Below are 6,145 nucleotides of genomic sequence, written 5' to 3' on the forward strand. Positions count from 1 at the left end.
CGCATCTCCTGAACTACAGGCTTGGATCGTGAAACATAGGTCCTGAAGAATTGTGCCGATGCCTCCCCTTTTTCTGTCCAGTTAATCTTTGCCTGTTGGTTTAGTCTAATCTCTTCTCTCTGAAGCCATGTATCAAGATTTTCTCTAGCAACTACCAATTCTGATTCTACAGATTCCGAAAAACCAATCTGTAGTTGGTTTTCTAAATCCTCTATCTGCTTCTCTAGATTCTGTATGTTGGTTTCAGTGTGCCCGAAAACTCGCCTATTCCACTCCTTTAAGATCCCTTTCATTTTCTTCAATTTGGTAGTCAAACTGAAAATACCCCTGGGCAAAATTGGCTCGTTCCACGCATTCTTTACCACATCTATGAAGTTCTCATGAGAGGCCCACATTTGTTGGAACTTAAAGGGGGTGGGGCCATACCGAGTATGAAGGGATTTTAGGACAAACGACATTGGGGCATGGTCCGAAGTCGTGCGAGCCAAGTACCTGCAAAAGGCATCTGGTAAAGAGGTGACAGCCAGTGAGTTCATCATACATCTATCAATCTTCGACCAACTTCTAGCGAGACCCCTCTGACCATTGCACCAAGAGAATTTACTTCCTACTGACTTCATTTCCATGAGTCCACAAGTATCAATAAACTCATTAAAATCATCCATAGCAATCCTCAAACGAGGTCGCCTGCCTCTTCTCTCCTCCTCCCTGCGAATAATGTTGAAATCTCCAAGGCATAGCCAAGGAATATCTTGCACGGCATCCAAATGTAACGACCTCCAGAGTTCTCGCCTTTCCAAGTAACTACATCTGGCATAAACTACTGATATGACATAATGTTGAGAATTTATAACCAAAGAAATGGTGATGTGTTGGGAGCTGAAATTAGTGACTGTGATGTGTAAGCCACCTCCCCAAAGCACCCAGAGTTTCCCACCAGCACACTGATTGGAGAAACTGTGTTCAAACTTCAATGTATTTTTCAACATATCCAAACTATTCTCATCTACAAAAGGTTCAGCAAGCATAATTAAATTTAATTTCAACTTTCTAACCATCTTACCCAGTCTTATCCGAGATGATTTGAGTCCCCGGATATTCCAATATAATGGACTACAATTCATAGATTCAGGCATACGGGCTTGCGAGGAACCCGAGTTGAGCTTCTGAGTTTTTTCCTACCCTTTCCTTGAGTTTTCTCTTTTGTTTCATCACTGTCCGATGGGTATTGTTTATTTTTACTCAGGTGTTCCGCAATTTCATTTTCTGGTTCCGAGTAACTTTCTTCGGCCCTACCGTCTTGCATGTTTCCGGGATTATATAGGTCCCCTTGTCCGGTATCTTGCGACTCTTGAACAATCATTTCCTCTGGCCTGGTTTCCGGCACCATTTCCACACTTATTTCATCACTACCCACAATGGCATCCCCATTTAATCGAATGAGCAAATTTGCAGTCTGTTCCCCTATCGGTGAGAGTTCCGGAGTTTCACGAGAATTGCCTTGAGCTTTCGTTACTTGATTTTCAGTGTTTCTCATCACTACTTCCTGTTCCCTTTCATACGACCACAGTTCCACTGTATTTACCTCCCTGTTAGCATGATCTTGCACCTCTTCTCTTTCCGTCAAAGGCTTTTCTGTTATTGGTTTCTTCCCTGTAGCCGAGTTGGTCCCCATTCTCGGAATTTCAGTTTCTGTCTCTTGGATTGGTTCAGCAGTCCTTGATTCAGTATTTCGGCAGTTCAGCAATTCAGTAATTACTGGGTAGTTATTCTCACCATTTTTCTGGTTAGCTACCTCTCCCATTTCCGTTCGGCAATTCGACAAGTCAATGATAACTGGCTCATTATTTTCACCATTTTCCCCGTAGGCTGCTTCCCCCATTTCCGACCACACCACTAATTCGTTAGCCCCTGTTTCAGCCTCTATGTCTTCAGCCTGTATAATTGGTTTTTCCACATCCATTTCCATCATACAATTTCCTGCTTCCCTTTGTAACCCCACGGTATTATTCCTCTTTAAACCACTCGGGCCAGCACCTCCAATTTCAACCCATTTCATCTGCGGTACGAACTCTGATTCTTTACCTTCTTCTTCTTGATTTATTAAATTCTGAATCTGACTAATTTTTTTATTTTCCTCCATTTCTTTTCCCTTTTTAACTCCAATGTTCCTGGCCCCCTCTTTCCGTTTACACTTCTGAAAATTGTGGCCTTGGACTCTACAATTTGAGCAATAAGCAGGGAGTGTTTCACACTCTATCTTCACGTACAATCTGGAGCAATGGTTGGGCGTGCCAATCCAGATTCCTCGGATTGGTTCTACAGCAGCATCCATCTCCAAACAAACTCTCGCTCCGTCCGTCTTGGTGGCGCATCTTGTTGCATTGTCACGGCGTAGAAAACGCCCAAGAGGAGAAGTAATATTTTTCAACATAGATTCATGGTAAAAGTTAGGAGGCAAACCTGGAAGGAAAACCCACACCGGGACAAGGGATGGTTCGGCCTCCTCATCAAATTCTGGGTGCCAGTGGAAGCCTCGGTAAGGAGCTCCATTAACGTCCGTTGCTTCCCTCGAAAAAGCCTTGACAAAATCCGGTTCATTTGAGAACCGAATGAACACGTTTCTAGCTCTTCTCATAGCCGAAATCACAGGTTGAAACTCTAAGCCCCATCTATTCCGAATGAAGGCACGGATGACATCTAGTGATGGCCTTTGCTTGAGAAACTTCAAAACCATGGAGTATTTGAAAGGTACAGCAGACCTCTCAATTTCTTCTTTGGAAAAAAACACACAAATATCTCCATCAACAACTTTTGCCGGACGAAATGGAATTTCGACCTCTGGTAATGGCTGAGGGGATTGAGCCACCATATCTGCAAAATTTCTCTGCCGTCCAGCGATCGTTGTTGGCCCAGGACCCCAGCGACAGCCATACGGCGCTGCCCTGGTTGAAAAAAAAAAAAAAAAAAAAAAAAAAAAAACCAGATCACCGACCCCGTCCAAAGCGCCGATCAGAGAGAGAGTACGAAGCTCCCCTTAATTTCGTTCCACCGGCCAGTCTGAGAGAGAGGTCTAATCCCCATCCCTCATCAAGAACGGTGAGCTCAAAAAGCCAGATCGACGCCGAACCCCATCCCCCTTCCCCCGATCCTCCGCCCCCCCCTTCGATCCTCTGCCTTCCCGGCCGAGCTCCGATCTGGGAATAGGATGAACTGGCAGGAGCCAACGAAGGTATCGCCGATCTTCACACCAAACCGAGCTCTGCCTCTCTCGATCCCCTGCCTCCCCCTACAGTCCTCTGCCTTCCCCTTAGTTAGCGGCCGAGCTCCTTCCGTCGCCGATTTGAATCGTTGCCAGAGCCTGATCTCCCAGATCGGAAGGATCCGCCGGTGCTCCCACGCCGCCGACTTCAGCTACGACCCCTCCAGTTACGCCCCTTGCCGGGCAAGAGACCACCTCGGCTTTCTGCGTCTTGAGCTTGGCTTTGTTTGTGGAATGCTTGCTTTTACCGAACGTCTGAAAACGAGTTCTCTACTTCAAGTTTCGGTCTGAACAGCACTAGAAGTTTAGGATGATCAGGAAATGTAATTAGATCGAGTTTGAAATTCAGCTTGTCTGACTCAAAAGAAAACTAGGAAAGATAGGATTAATAGTACATGCAGAACTTGCCAAACTGACTTGCCACTTGCCACCATTTCACCCTCTCGTTGAGCTCATCCTCAACACATGTCAATCAAGCTGGGTTCTGCATCAACAGCCAACTAAGTTCTGCATGGGTTGTTATGACACCACATTTATGTGTTGTGTCATGGAAGAGGCTACCTTACTGTTCAAATCTCCGGTCAGCAATTTATGAGAACCATTAAATATTGATCCAACATAAAAAGAAATCAGACAAAATGAATTCCAAAACTTGTATATTCTTCGGCTTTCACCTTGCAGTTGTTCTTCTCATCTCTTCGGCTGTAGTGGCAGAGACATCCAACGATGTGAACAAACGTTAGTATACCCATTGCCATCTTGTTTATTTTCTTAGAATATCTAAATTAATTGATCGGATTCTTGGAAATCTAAACATGCATGCTGGAGTTGAGCAATATGCAGCTATGATATTGTTTACTTCCATCAAGCTGCAAGTAGGTGTAAACCTTCCAAATGGACGCATTTCATATTTCATATGCTTTGATCAGAATTGCAAGAAACATTCTTATTATGTCGACATCAGAATTTAATATATACATATATATATATATATTGTTAAATATATATAACACATGGTGCATGTAAGGTTGGATTGGTACTCAACGAGGAAAATTCACATACAATTTCTTAAAATCAGCAGTGGAGACGGCATAGGGAACAAACAAAGTAGAAAATGCGAAGTATTATAGATGCAGAAAACACTTTTATCGGTATGGCCACCACCGCCTCAATTAAGAAAACCGTTTCTTTTTCCTTTAAAAATATCTCATTGAAACATGCTGCTATTTATGAGTGTTTAATTCATTGAACTGTAATTAGAGTAAGATCATGTGAAAACCTCTTCTGCACCTAAAATTTTCTATTTCTTTGGGAGGTACCCCGAATATGCTATATCTAAATTGTTGCAAATCACCAAGACATATGCAAGAGCAGCTGCCCAACAGGAATGTTTATGCTTGCAGAGGTAACGAAAGTTGGAGCAATTGCTCATCCAACCCACTGACCTGAAAGCAACATACAAACAATGGAGTAGAGTGATTGTGAAGAGCAACCAGCTAGTGCAACGTTGATGACCAAGTAGAAATGGAACATTTGGCAACTATAAGATCAGCCAAGAACAATTAGTAAAAAATATCAGAGCAAAAAACAAAAGAGAAATATATCAAAACAGATTATAGCTTGATATATGTATGGTAAAAAAAGTAATATAGTTTTAATTTTAAGAGCAACAAATAACATGCAAATGTTTTGTAGGACCTTGAAAGCAAATAACATTAGTTTAAGACATTTTGGTAACATAACCAAAAGTTAAAACCTCATTCACTCCATCGTGATCTCTCAAGTATTGGTATGGCTGTAGGGCATAAAATCTTTTAAACTTGATTTAGATGTTTAAAGTTAATATAAGCAACTGTTTTGAAAATCAATATACCTGAACTGATCATTGTAAGCATTTGAAGATGATATTGCTTTCTGGAAGATCTGCAATCATGAATACTCAACATTTAGCATGGGAAAAAACCACATAAAAAGCATCTGAATATACAATCTGAGTACAAACGATCATTTTTATTTCAACCCCCTCCCTTCGTCAAGGAATTATTTGATTTAAAAACGTCTTCCATGCATTAGAAAATTGATAATATTATGCATAATTACCGCTGGGTTGCTAGTTACACCTCTAACACCACTTGCAATAAGAGGAAGTAGATCTGTAACAGGTCTGTAGAGGTTATCATACCATGGACTCTGCCCTTCCTTCTCGTAGAGATCATGAAGAACTGTTCTCTTTGCTGGATTTCCATTCCTAACTTGGGAACATCTGACACTGTAAGCAAAACTTAATATAAGAATGCAAAGTTTCTTCTTTTCGGGGCATGAGAAATACAATTAAGAGGAGAATTGTCAAGAAAAAACCACATATTACAATCAACATTGAGATCTAGTCAATCAACGAGTAATTTACATATTATGAGCAATGTGCAAATAATATGTAAGGCCGAGTACTGATATGTAAATGCAATCCACTAAAAATAGGCTCATGGTCAAGAACCACCAATCGTTTGAACTGTTTGGTGAAGGTATGTTATCCTTCATTCCAGCTCTTGAGATGTCTATGTTCTTATGACCACGAGTACAGAGATTGGCACTGCTGTTGTTGCAGTTATGGAATACAAAAATTACACTTGAAGGTTGCATTATAGAGATCTTAAGAACAAACCTTCCGTAAATTTGGTTGACTAGATTATATATGTGGTAGATAAATGAATAGGAAATCATAGGCACAAGTATCCTCATCTATCTGGATCATGTTTTCGTACAATGTTGCCTTTGCTTGTGTGTGCTTTCTCATCCCCCTAAGACGCATTAAAACGATTTTCAGATGACCAGAGTAAGACTTTGCTTGACTTCGTCGGATCAGCTGAGTATGGGGGACACCCT

General features: G+C 41.5%; 1 long non-coding RNA gene across 1 annotated transcript; it reads left to right on the plus strand.

Annotated features, from left to right (window-relative positions):
- Nucleotides 1-3,599: 3,599 nt before the first annotated feature.
- LOC122307002 lies at nt 3,600-5,020 on the plus strand. The gene is made up of 2 exons (XR_006241604.1): nt 3,600-4,000; nt 4,578-5,020. It is a non-coding gene; the product is annotated as an uncharacterized LOC122307002 (long non-coding RNA).
- Nucleotides 5,021-6,145: the final 1,125 nt, after the last annotated feature.

The sequence above is a fragment of the Carya illinoinensis genome, chromosome 4, assembly GCF_018687715.1.
Source record: "Carya illinoinensis cultivar Pawnee chromosome 4, C.illinoinensisPawnee_v1, whole genome shotgun sequence".
NCBI lineage: Eukaryota > Viridiplantae > Streptophyta > Magnoliopsida > Fagales > Juglandaceae > Carya > Carya illinoinensis.